The sequence below is a fragment of the Vicugna pacos genome, chromosome 18, assembly GCF_048564905.1.
Source record: "Vicugna pacos chromosome 18, VicPac4, whole genome shotgun sequence".
Classification (NCBI taxonomy): Eukaryota; Metazoa; Chordata; class Mammalia; order Artiodactyla; family Camelidae; genus Vicugna; species Vicugna pacos.
Window position 1 is genome coordinate 27,437,463 of NC_133004.1, and position 12,766 is coordinate 27,450,228.

Below are 12,766 nucleotides of genomic sequence, written 5' to 3' on the forward strand. Positions count from 1 at the left end.
AAAATTATTGAATCGTTCCCCTTCACCTACAACATAAAATCCAACTTCAGTAAGGCATATAAGGCCTCAACTACTGTCACTTTACCGCTCTCATTCCACATCCTTCAGGCATACTGAAACATCTGCCATTCCCAAGAAGCCGTGGCCTCTCGTGCGCCTGTAGTTTTACATGTACTGTTGCCTGTGCTTGGAATGGCTCTTCACTCTCTAGTCTTGGTCTTTCAAGCCCAGCTCAGGTTTCCCATAGGACTCCTCTCATGATGCATTCAGGTTGACCCAGACCCCCCTCTGCCCCTTCACACCTTCATTCATAGCACTGACATTTTGGGACAGATTTTACAACATTTTCTATTTGTTGTTAGGTCTGTTTTCTTACCACACCATAAGGTCCTTAAGAACAAGGTCCACAAAAGGCACTCCAATCTATTGGAATGAAAAACTGGCAACACATAAACAAATACATTTATTTTCCCTCAAACAGCATATATCCAACCCTAGGTCTGGCCTTTAAGAAAAACTCAGAGTATACATACTTTACTTTGAGTACAATGGAAGAGAATCAAGTTTGGAGGCCAAATTTTTCTAGAAGACTTACAAGACTAGTTTGGAGTTTCAGAAGTCCTCTGAATGATCCACATTCTGTCTGGGGAAGCTGGTTTTCTGCTCATATATGTTTTACTTGAAAACTACATAGTCTGGTTCTCCTTAGAAAACAGACTATATCTGTTTGGAAACCTTGAGTACTACTAAAAGTGTGTTTTAAAAAGTTTTGTTCTGTTAAGCTGCTATTTGTTATCAAAATCTATTTTGCTTAATTAGCCTGAGTCAAAGGTACTAAATACTGGAGAGTTCAGAACTTGTTGAGTGAGTCCATTTAAGCATTGTATGCAAATAGCAAAGCTACAAATCAGAAAGAGAAGGAACTCAGGCCAAACTGCTCAGAGGGAAGGAAAAGCTGTTTCCTTCCAAATGGGGGAAAAGCAAATAGAAAAGATTTTACCTGTTGCTTAACTTTTTATCATTTTTCTGCTAGGCCAAGGAATGGTTTTGCACCGGAAACTTAGAAAAGCAAATGCTCTGATAAACTGAGTAATTCTGGTTCTTTAACTAGGGAGGTTTAAAGTAAAGGGTTAAAGTACACATTGTTTTTTTTACTTGAAGTTACCACGAAAGTTCAAATTTCCAACATCCTGAAAAGATTTTATTTTAGAAGTGAAAAGACTGTAAGATGAATTCAGATGAATTAAAAGGTTAGTCTACCACAAGAACACCAAAGTGGTGCTGGAAACATGTAAGAATGGCCTGAAAAGGTTTCGAACTCTACCACTATGTTTGCACATCTTTCATTCTGACTCAAAATGATATTTTATCTTTTTAAATGTGCTTCTACTTCTGTGACGATCATATTACCATGGAAATAATTATCTGTATGCCTAGGAAAGACTAGTTTTTTTTTTTTAATGTGGCTTTCATCTTTAAAGCCCAACACTCAGCTGCCCACAAGAGATCTTAATCAAGACTTACTGATCAAATGGCAATTTCCCAAGAAGAAAGCGAAATAACCTCACTCTAGCTTTGCAAATCCTAGTCTATAGACCAAAGGTAAATGTCACAGCCCCTGCACATCCCCATTCAGAATTTCTGCAGACTCATTGGCAATTATCCATAAATAATGACTTACCTCTGCACCAAGGGAAACGGACTCTGTCAAAAACCCAACATCTACCCTGAGTAGGGTGGCTCTTGTGAATCTGTGCAAAGGGTGAATGTCATGCATGTCATGAAATAGATTTAAGTGAGAAAAGAGATTTTTACTCTTGCAGAATATAGCCTTGAGTACAGGCTTTTTCCCTTTCTCAATGAGCCAAATAACACAGGTCACCACTTCTCTTGGAAGACAAGATAAGCATGAATGACAAAACCAAAATTTACAAAGTTTGAGAGCCTGTGGCTTGGAACATTAGATTCCACCTAAGGTGGGAATCTGGGTTTCTCATTATGAAGTCATGTAGGAACTTTGTATTAAATAAATAAAGGAGGAAGAAAAAATCTTGAGCAACATCACTGTCACCATTTTGTTCTATTTTAACCTAATCTTGACTAGATAACACACAGCTCAGAAAGATAACGGACTTGGAACCATCTTTACGGCAATTTTTAAAAACTACAATTTGCAACATTAAACAATTTATCACAAGGAGCTATACCAGATGCGTGACCCTTTATGCTAAGGTAATTACAGAACAAAATCACTTGCAGAACAGAGGCTAACAACCAAATGTAGATAATGAAAGATGACAGTGTTAAGATACACAGAAAATGTCAAGGGAACACAGGTAATTAACACTTAAAAAATCAAGAAACCAGCTTTCTGGGCTCCTATTACGCAACTGAGATTTCATTTTTATTCTGGGTTTTGCTTGAAGAGAAAGCACCTCCCACAATAGTTTATTTCATTTCTACCACTGCTCATTTTACTTCTCAAGACCCCCACTAATTCTGTGTCATGAGCAAGATGACAAAAAGTGAGATTTTAAATAAAGCTTGCCTCAGAGTTATCTTCATTTTAGGGCACACATCATACTATACCTTTCAGTATTACCAGCAAGAAGTAATGTACAGATCACTAAGATGGGGCAGAGTCTCGACTTTCCAGGACCCAGAACACAGGAACGGGCCCACATTCAAGAGAGGGGGCGTGGCTTTTTCTCCCTCCCCAGAACAAACCAAAACCTAACTCCTACTTTGGCGTTCCAACACCAAAGAGTGAAAGGAACTAAAGATCAATCCAGGTTTTGAGGAAACTGCTAGAACTGAAAGAGGAAGCAGTATTACTCATTTCTTATTAAAAAAAAAAAAGCTACCACTACTAACATCTATAATAACTTAAATTCTACACAACTTACTTATGGGTATTTTCACCATGAATGCACAAACATAAATTTGTCAGTTTGCTGGAGTTTGGCAAGTTTTTAAAGCCACTCAAACTTAGACCTGCTCTATTGTGTCCATCACCACAGAGACTTAAGGAGGGTGTGGCACTGCACTTGAATTACTGAATCTTAGAACTTACAAACTTCAGCCATTCCTACACGACCTTTATGACCTTACATATCCATTTACCATGATAATACTGTTCCCTAAGGCTTTTCTTAAAATCTTAAAAAAAAAATCATATCCACTTTAATATCATCCATGAAGTCACAGGTATAATATGCTAGTTGTTCTCATTAATACACATTAAAATATAGAACCAATAAATGCAAAGTATTCACGCAGCAAAAATCATCTCATGTACCATTAATAGCACAAAAGCACACCCTTGCATGCTCATTTCAGCAGCACATATAGTAAGAATGTAATCAAACCCACACTTTGGGAAACAGTGATTTGGTCCCAAATCCTTTGTCACAGTTAAGGAAACAGACTCAAAGAGGGTCTGTAACTGGCCCAAGGACACACAGTAACTGGTGGCAGAGTCTAGACTGGAATCTAGAACTGAGTCCAGAGATGGTCCCACCAGAAGAGAATCCCCAGATGGGTAAGCTACAGGGAGAACTAGAGACCCAGCCTTCGGGGAGTTAATCTGTAAGTGAACCCTAAGCAGCTGGTAAGCCCTCTGACGGTGGATCTGGGCTTCTCACTTTCACTGAGAAGCAACACACACAACATGACACTTGCCAGCTGACTCTCAAAGACTGTCTGGATCGGCTGAAATAAATCTGTTGTTTCCTTCCCATAGACTCATGTGGTTTTGCCCAATTCACTGAACCTCAAGGCACACTGCCAATGATAAAAATGTCTCCTGGATCAGTTTCCCACTTTTTGATCCAACAATATCCTAGCCACTGAGCCTCTGTCCCCACTGTTAGACTCACGCATGCTCTCTATGGTTTCAGGAGGAAGATTTTCCATCTCTGGGTTTTAGACCAGCTTTGGAAATAGGCTGGAAGTTTCCATCACGAGTTACTCCTGTACTTCCCAGGTACCCAGGGCAGGTTTTATTTTTAAGTGACAGATAACATGTCTACCTTGTGCCTAGCAATGTTTTATACACAGTGCCATACTTAACAGAAGGCAAAAATGATATCATTTCTGGCCCCTTGGGAGCTGCAAATCTATGTGAGTTTAGCCATATATGCATGTAGCTAATAATAACTCGTTATTAAATGTTATTTATATACCAAGCAATGTGCCATGTCTTTCAAATGCACTCTTATTGAATCCTCACAACTATTTCCTGTGATTATCCTCACCTAATACATGAAAGAAATGAGGCTTAGAGATGTTAAGTGGCTCATCCAAGGTCAAGCAGCAAGTAGGTGGTAAAGTTCAAACTCAAACTCAGACTCTAGGCCGATGCTCTTAACCAATGTACACCTGAATCTTTTTAAACTCACAGTGAAAGGAAACATGATTTCTGTATCTGATTTCTTATTAAGTGAGTTCTTTTCTTGCATTAGAGTTCAAGAATACATAACACATTCTGGGAGTGCCATTTCATCTTGATTGAGGGAAGAATTTGCTCCTTGTAATCTGAAGCTATGCAACTTGCACTCTTGACCAAAAAAAAAGTCATCAAATTAATAGTAAACGCACTACTTATCATCCAAATCAACTTTAGGTAACCTTATTCCATTACTACTTACAGGACACAAAAGTGGACTATTACTGTGGTATAATAAAAAATGTATTTGGTCTTTGTCCCCAGTTCCTACCATAGCTCCTAAAACCCTTGGAATTTCCTTACTGATAGGAGAGAACTTTGTTATTCATAGGGAGCAGGGTTTGGACCAAACAGGATTTTAAGCTAACAAGGTGAGTCAGGATGGGCCCTTATGAGTTTCCAGAGAGGAGCTGGCCACACCAGAAAGATCAGGCACATGATCAGAAGGTTGGAACTTTCAGCCCCACCTCCAGGCCACAGGGAAGGGAGGGGTGGTTGGAGTTTAATCACCAATGCCAATGCTTTAATCAATTATGCCAAATAAAGGAATCTCAACTGAAATTGAAACAAGGCTAGGGGAGCTTCAGGGTTGGTGAGCACATCAGTGTGCTCGGAGGCTGACATGCCCAAAGGGGACATGGAAGTTCTGTGTCCCCAATTCAGATCTTGCCCTATGCATCTCTTCCATTTGACTGTTCCTGAGTTGTATCCTTGACAATGAAACTGTAATTATAAATATCATGCTTAACCAGCTCTATGAGTCATGTGTTTTAACAAGTTATCGAACCTGGGGGAAGGTGGTCATGGGAATCCCTGAATTTGTAGTCTGCCAGGCAGAAGCACAGGTAACTTGAGACAATCTGATATTTGTAGTTGGTACCTGAAGTGGGGCAATCTTGTGAAACTGACCATTAACCTGTGGGGTCTGCACAAACTCCAGGCAGTTGACATCAGAACTGAATTACTGGACATTCAGTTGTTGTCAGAGAATTGTTGCTGGAAGGAAATAACTTCAGGAAAAGAGGTCCACATTAAAACCAGCATAATTGAAACCTAGAAGCCACCTCCCTTCTTGATCTAATCATTAAAGCTATAGCTGTCACCAACTCAGAGCAGTAGGAAACTTGGCCCTATGACAGATCCACAAGTACCTGGTAGAATAAAATTTCTTTTCAAAGACTAAAGAATTCATTTGACCTGCTAAAGACACCATGAAATGGTGTAAAAATATGAAGTCAAAATTTATTTTCTTTAATTTCTAATTTTAGTTGTGATTTATTTCACATCAATTCTAGTCCCCACAAGAGATTCATGAATTACCTCAATAGTTCACACGTAACTGCTCCCTTTGGGTAGTAGGCACTGTTAAATGACCATCACCACCACCCAGTATAATATACTTTAACCCTAACGCTAGTGGACCACGGACATTACATTCCCATTTGTTTATCAATTTCTCATTTGTCAAAAACAAAAGTCAAGAGACAGAAATCTCAAAAAAGACCAATACCACAAAAGCAGTCAATCACTATCAACTAGTCAATCTTGAAGACCAGTCTGGTCAAACACTGCCTCCCTGCACTCACCCGGTCCCATCAGGAAAATGCTCAGGGAAGAGAGCACTGTGGTCAGGGCCGTTGTCAGGGCCACTGGATTACCCAACTCCATAGGTCCCCATCCCCCTCCTTATGAACGGTGCTTCCTGGCATTGGGCAATCTTGTGGGCCTGCTCTGTCCCGACCCACTCCTCCCCCCAGCAAGTGCCACTGTTAGCAACTTCCACCCCTTCCCAGCTGGACCACTGACGGGCGTCTCGCTTCACCTTGCAGGTACAGCCCAGAATACTACCACCACCACCACCCTACACTCCCAAAGGCCTGCTCCCTTACATGTTCTCTTCCCCCACAACTGAACTCATCTATCTAATGCCTCTAGAAAGGTCTTTAGACTTTTCTCTTTCATAAAATGTTAGTAAACCGCCAAGCAAAATTCTCCTACCATAAACAGCAGCTGTAACCAACTGTTTTGAGTAAATGACTGGACAAGTGACTAGTTATTTCAAAGAAAAACTAATTTAGTAGAAGAAAAAGAACCATGGAAACATTCTTAAAAATGAACACAGAACACTGACTGTATCACTCCTCACTTCCGAACAGCATTGCCACAACTGGGGAAACGCCCCTCTGAGGGCCTGGAACTTCTAGCACGTCCACACTTAGAATCCATGCTGCTAGGGTCCCAGGACCCTCTCTGCAGTGGTATTTCTAGCCTTACCCTCCTATTTAAAGAGCAGCCACTACGTAGTCATCAAGTAGATATAAAGTAAATGTTTCACTGAATACAAATTTGCTTCACAGATTGAAAAAAAAAAGGAATAGGGCCATTGTAATTATTTCCACAGAGCCATGCTAAGACTGTTCTGTCAGTGAATGTACCTGGATTTTCCTGCTCAGATTCCAGGGCAGGTCACTGGGAAGGGAGCAGTCAGTTCAGCTTTTTGCATAGGCATTCTCGACAGCATGTCCACTAGTTTATCTTAGGAACTCAGAGTGATAAAGCCTCAGCTCTACTTAAAGTACTGTTACCACTTTCAAAAATATTCTGAGAAAAGATCATATACTATCTAGCACCATTACCCACCAATAACTTCACCGTACTTATGTTTCAAAGCTGGTTATAAGGATTCTTCTTTGAAAGAACAGTAGTTTGTGACAAAACGTTTGATTAAAAAGCCAGAAATATAGAAAACCAAACACCAAGAATTCAATTAAAACCAAAGTCTGAGTTCCTACCATTACATATTTGAGGCAGTGTAAATGAGAAAACAAAATTAGTGCAGAGAAGGGCCTAGTCTAGTCCCGTAGCTGCCAGTATCTTGCTCTGAAACTTTCAGCAAGTTTACTAATCTTTCTAGATTTCCATTTCCCTCGTGCTTTTCAGTCTGTTTTCAACCTCCAACCATTTTGATCGACTGAAATCTTACGGGGAAACCCAGTATAAACGAATATTAAAGTAACTTTCACAGGGTGAAGCATGGGGTGGAGGTGGGGCATGAGATGGAATGAAGACAGCAAGATGAGGTTTTCCACCTCTACCACATGCATACTCTAGACATGACCCCTGAGAGGGCTCTGCATAGCCCAGTTTGAAGAACCATCATGCCAGATATTGTAAGGTTTTTGAGGGTCTTTTTTTCTGCTTCTTCCTCAACTGGAGGAAGAAGAATTAAATGCATTCAATGTAGCAAATGCTGTGACTTGAGTCTTGTTCAGAATCAAAATTATAGGTCACACACAAACCCACTTTAGGCAAACACTGCAGAATCTAAACCTTTCATCATCCAACACGGGCTAAAAGTTATAACCAAACCTTGCCCAACAAGAGCTAAAAGCTATAACCAAACCTTGCTGTCTTAATATGGTGGAAGCAATCTACTAATAAAATAAGGGGGTAAGTCTTCCCGACACACCGTCTCCCAGACTGACCAGCAGAGACTGGGGCAATGTGTATAAAAGATGCTAAACACGCTCCAAAAATGAGAAGTCCTACACTATGCAGTGCTGCTATCCAAGATCCTTGGTCAGTCATCGTATCTGGTCTGGATCTCCAAGCCTCAGTGACAGAACTACTTTCAGTCACCTAGGGCCTAAGGCTGAGCCCTCCAGCAGAGCAGGGAGGACAGGACCGGGGATGCTGCTGCCCAGCACTATGCAACAAGCTTCCATGATGCAATTCAGACTGAAACTCAACAACATAGCACAGGTCAAAGGACAAGGCCAAGCCCTCAGGAAGGCAGGAGTCATCAACATGATGTCTACTTCTCTGTGTAATGAGGTGGCCCATTTTGCCACAAGGGCTAGTCACCACCTCAAGACTCCTTTACTGAGCTTCTCTATTCTGATGAATGGCATTTAAACAGTTTCATCTGCACACATCTTAAAGAAGAGGATTTGGCAACACCCGCCCCCTCTCCAATCTTCTCCTTTCTACCTATCACAACTTCAAAGAATTAGACTGAGCCACTTCCACTAAATTAATATATTAAGTTATTTGTAATCACTTACTAATTAAATGGTCAGGTGCTGTGATAATCTCCTTTTCCCCCCAAAAGAAACAGGGCCCTCCATCACCTAGAAAAACAGACACAAGAACTAGTAAAATTGAACTTGAATTAAAAGACACTGACTCAATAAAACACCCTGGTCCATTGTGCAGAGAGCTTCAGAACACTGTTCCAACATTTAGGGAGAATTGATCCTGGTTCACTGGTATCAACATCTGTAAATAGACACAAAGAGGTAACTGTAAGTTGTCAAGAGCTGGGAAAATAGGAGTTACCATATAATCACCTCAAAACAACTAACAGCCAGTGTACCATTCACTCTTATTGCAGCACTCTTACTGAAGCAAAATCAGATTAATTTTAAGTCATCTATTGCACACACAACTCCAAAACGAAGTGGCATCAACTGGTCTTCTAGATTGCTCATGTTTCAGAAGAGCTTGTCCAAAAGCCCCTAGAAGTTGAAGCAACAAATCCACTCGTTCCCTGGGTTAATAAAAGGCCAGTTCAGCTGTGAGAATCTAAATTCACTTAAATTTGTGGATTCTTTCCCCAAATACAATTAGTAACCAATGTAGGAATCTATGACTTCTTCCTGTATTCAAGTCTCCTCCCACCCATTGGCACCCCCACCTTCAGAAAGAAGAGCCACCAGTCTCCAAACTGGCTGATGGAATTTCAGCCTACAGGATATTTTCATACTTGAATTAAAATGAACTATAAAATGAAGATGAATAGTGGACAGCTTAATAATCCATTAGCTAGAGCATTTGAAATCCAGCATTAGGATACAAAGTCCAAAATTCTTCAACTAGGCCAAAGCCGTGTGTGTGTGTGTGTGTGTGTGTGTGTGTGTGTGTGTGTGTGTGTGTGTGTGTGTGTGTGTGTGTGTGTGTGTGTGTGTGTGTATATAGATAGATATATACATACATACATAAACCTATCAATTTTCCATTCCTTTGAGTTACTCTGCAGTATAAAGGGTGGAATCTATCGTTTGCCTGGTCCTAACTGTTCACTTGCATCTGCATTCAAATTGGATTTCAGTAAGTTAGTACTAGGCTCAAGTCCCTCCCCTTCTTTACCCCCAGGACTACCCAGGAAAACTATTCAATTTACTTTTAATAATCCATCTACCCATGCTAGTAAAGTACGAGAACCTAAAACAGTGACAAGTCCTCAATTTCTGATTCATTTTTCCCAAACACTAAAAGATTTTATTTAGCATTTCTAATGTTAACTTTACTACAAATAGCCCAAGCAACATTTAAGTCTCTCAGTTGCCGAGCTCAAAGGACCAATTCACTCAAAGAACACACTAGTCACTGTTGCGGGGTTCAAAAGAAGAAAACAGCATATTCTTTCTGTTTTGGGCCATTGTGACATGGCTCAAGAGGGCCAAATCAAGGAGGAGTCCTGACTGGGCCTCTCAAGTGGACAATCTGGTCAAGGTGAGGCTGAAAAGCAGCTGACTGCTGGAGATGAATGGCCCCAACAGAAGGCAAAAGTAGGTTACATCACTTGGTTACATGCTGGCCCAAAGATGCCAACAGAGTGGGATTGGGCCCACAATGGTCATTTATCTAATGTAATCCACTCAGTGAACTTCCAGCACCAACCTACACCTCAGCTGAGTGTTATTAGTCATCAGGCAGACCAGACAAGAGTGGAAATATTGCAACATAAAACCTGCCTCCCTACGAGAAACAACTTCAAACTTAGATCCTGATGGTCATCTTTGTAGAGCTACAGCGGCGTATTATTATTACGTGCCCAAACTTCAACCCTAAATTCGCATACAGCTGGAAGCAAAGCAGGATTCATATACTAGAACATATTCAGGGTACTCATTATGCAATTTTAAAAAGCGTGTGAGACAAAACCCTGTAAAAGACATGCTCTCAATTGAACATCCCACTGAATTCTGAACACATGCCTTGAGATTCATCTGCCAGAAAAGACTCAGATGACCACTGCCTCCTCCTCTTCCACTCTCAGCAGGGTGACTTTTTTTTTTTTACTATAACAGTCCAGCAGTACCCTCAAAATAGTATGTGCTAAGATTCTAGGAAAGGCAACAGAATTAATCAAAAAGGAACATCACTTTCTATTTCCTTCTCCTTCTTGCTCTCTGACCCAGACTCTTCCCACTCTCTTCTTTGCTCACCAGGTTCTATTACTGCCTTCCCTACCCCATCCTCCCTCATCTCCCTCGCCTCCTCTCCACCCTCCCCTTTCTTCCCATTCCCTGGAACTTGCTAAACTCAGTCCAGCCAATTTCTGCACTAGCTAGTCCTTGAACTTGGAAGACTCTTCCCATATCTTTGCATGGCTGGCTCCTATTTACTTAAAGCTCAGCTTAAGTGTCCCCCCACCCCGAGTAAGGTCTTGACTGTACCCCAGTCAGACACTTTCTGTCACATCACTCTTGTTTTCTTCAGCACTTATCAAAATCTGATTTGCTTGTTTATCCGTCCCCACTCCTCACTCCAGTGTCAGCTCCACGAGAGCGTGGTCCTTATTGCTGTGTTCACCTCTGTATGCCTACTGCCAAACACACTGGCTAGCAATTAGCAGTCAGTCAATAAATGTTTGTTGAATGAATGAATTTTGGACTTTTTATTCATGATTCCAAATCAGTTAAGGTGAGAACAGTAGTCATTTTTTTTTCTTTTGCTGCATTTCTCTGAAACATCTAAACATGCTGTTACTTGTACAATCAAAGCATTAAATATTCTGTTTTATCAGGCCTGAAAGCCCTAATGAGTAGGATGGGACTCGTGATAATTCTTCTGGCAATATGCATATAAACTAAGTTAACAGAGGCACATGATTTATGGACACTTCCTAATCAAAGGATCCCTAAAATCTGGGCACCGACACTTAAAGTTCTTCAGAAAACACAGTTTCAGACTCAACAGAGGATTTCCAAAGAAAATACCAACACCAAACTAGGAACCACCACATTTCATTCTGAAATCGTTGTGACAGGCTCAAGTAGTACTACTTTTTTCCTCCTTAAACCATCAGAATATCAACAGAGATCTTTTCCAATCATTCTTTGCTTTCTTCAAATAATTTTTTCACATCCACTATTGGTTTATATTCTTCCTTAAAACAAAACCAAGAAAATCACACTGTCTCATTTAAAATCACCAAACACAAAGAATCAGTTAAATAAATACGATGGAAATCAGAACAAGCCAAATGTGTCACTGAAGACTTGTGTGCCAGACACACAAATGGAGAAAAAGATAAAAGAGCTATTGTCACTTGTAGAAACAAAAAAGTAATATGGGGTTTTCTGTTCTCCAAAGTGCAGCATGAAGTGTGGGTGGAGAGAAACACAGAAATCCATAATTAGCCTAACATCAAATCATTTTGGAAAGAGTTGACAACATTTAAATTCCTCATACATAAAAGTATTTAGAGCAAGAGACCTTGATTCCTGGGCTATGATGCCATTTAGGAATCCTTGCAAGGGCTTTGGAATTCAATATCCGTAAAAGAAAATGCTCATCTTCATCGGGAGCGACAAGGCATTGAGAGGTGCTCCCAAAGAAACACAGCCTGTAACTTAAGTATTACAAAGCTTGTAGTTAAGACCTGGGATAGAGGCGGAATACCAAATTCAAAAGAGGTAACCAATGTACCAAGTGCCATAAAGGAAAAAAAACACCACGATTACCACCTAGACACGGAGAATTAAAGTGGAAAGGAGGGGTGTGCATGGAGGGAGGATGGGGGGTAAGGGGGAATGGAAAAAAAACAATACATTTGTCACCCTGTCTCACTTCCTATACAGGATACAGGCAAAGCCTCCAGCCCCGTTACCTCGGGCACAGATGGTTATCGTTTATAGCAAAGGTGCACAGGAAGGCCTCCGGGTCTGAGCCCCTTAATTCCAGGGCTGTTAATGATTAAAGAGAAGGATGGAGGTGGGGAGGGAAATGAGGGCGGAGGGAGCTGGAGATTCACCCACCACCTCCCGCCTGGGCTCCTACCTCACGGCGCTTACCAGGGGCAGAGGAACAGAGTCTGCACCCCACTCCAGGGCAGCTCCGGTCCCCAGATCCCCAGGCCCTGGGTTGAGGGGTGCTGGCGGTGGGGAGGCAGGGACAGTAGGTAAGTTTTCTGAGACCTACGGCTGACACGCCACAGGCTCCCCTCACAGCCTCTTCCTCCAGAGGGACCAGTCCAGACAAGGCGCTGATTTCCACTCCTCCCCTTCCACCCCCTCTTTCTCGAAGATACCC

At 41.3% G+C, this 12,766-nt stretch overlaps 1 protein-coding gene across 10 annotated transcripts in view; it reads right to left on the minus strand.

Moving 5' to 3' along the window:
* The window catches only part of DCUN1D3 (defective in cullin neddylation 1 domain containing 3), a 31,753-nt gene that overhangs the window by 18,262 nt on the left and 725 nt on the right, over nt 1-12,766 (minus strand). For 3 of the 10 annotated variants that reach the window (XM_072942712.1, XM_015245976.3, XM_072942711.1), the window contains exon 2: nt 8,634-8,725. The exons of 4 other annotated variants lie outside the window; for them this stretch is intronic. The gene's annotated coding sequence lies outside the window, so the exon portion shown is untranslated. Of the gene's footprint in view, nt 1-8,511; nt 8,578-8,633; nt 8,726-12,528; nt 12,715-12,766 lie in introns of those variants that run through there. 3 more of the 10 variants (XM_072942713.1, XM_031687540.2, XM_015245981.3) reach the window with 2 other exon arrangements.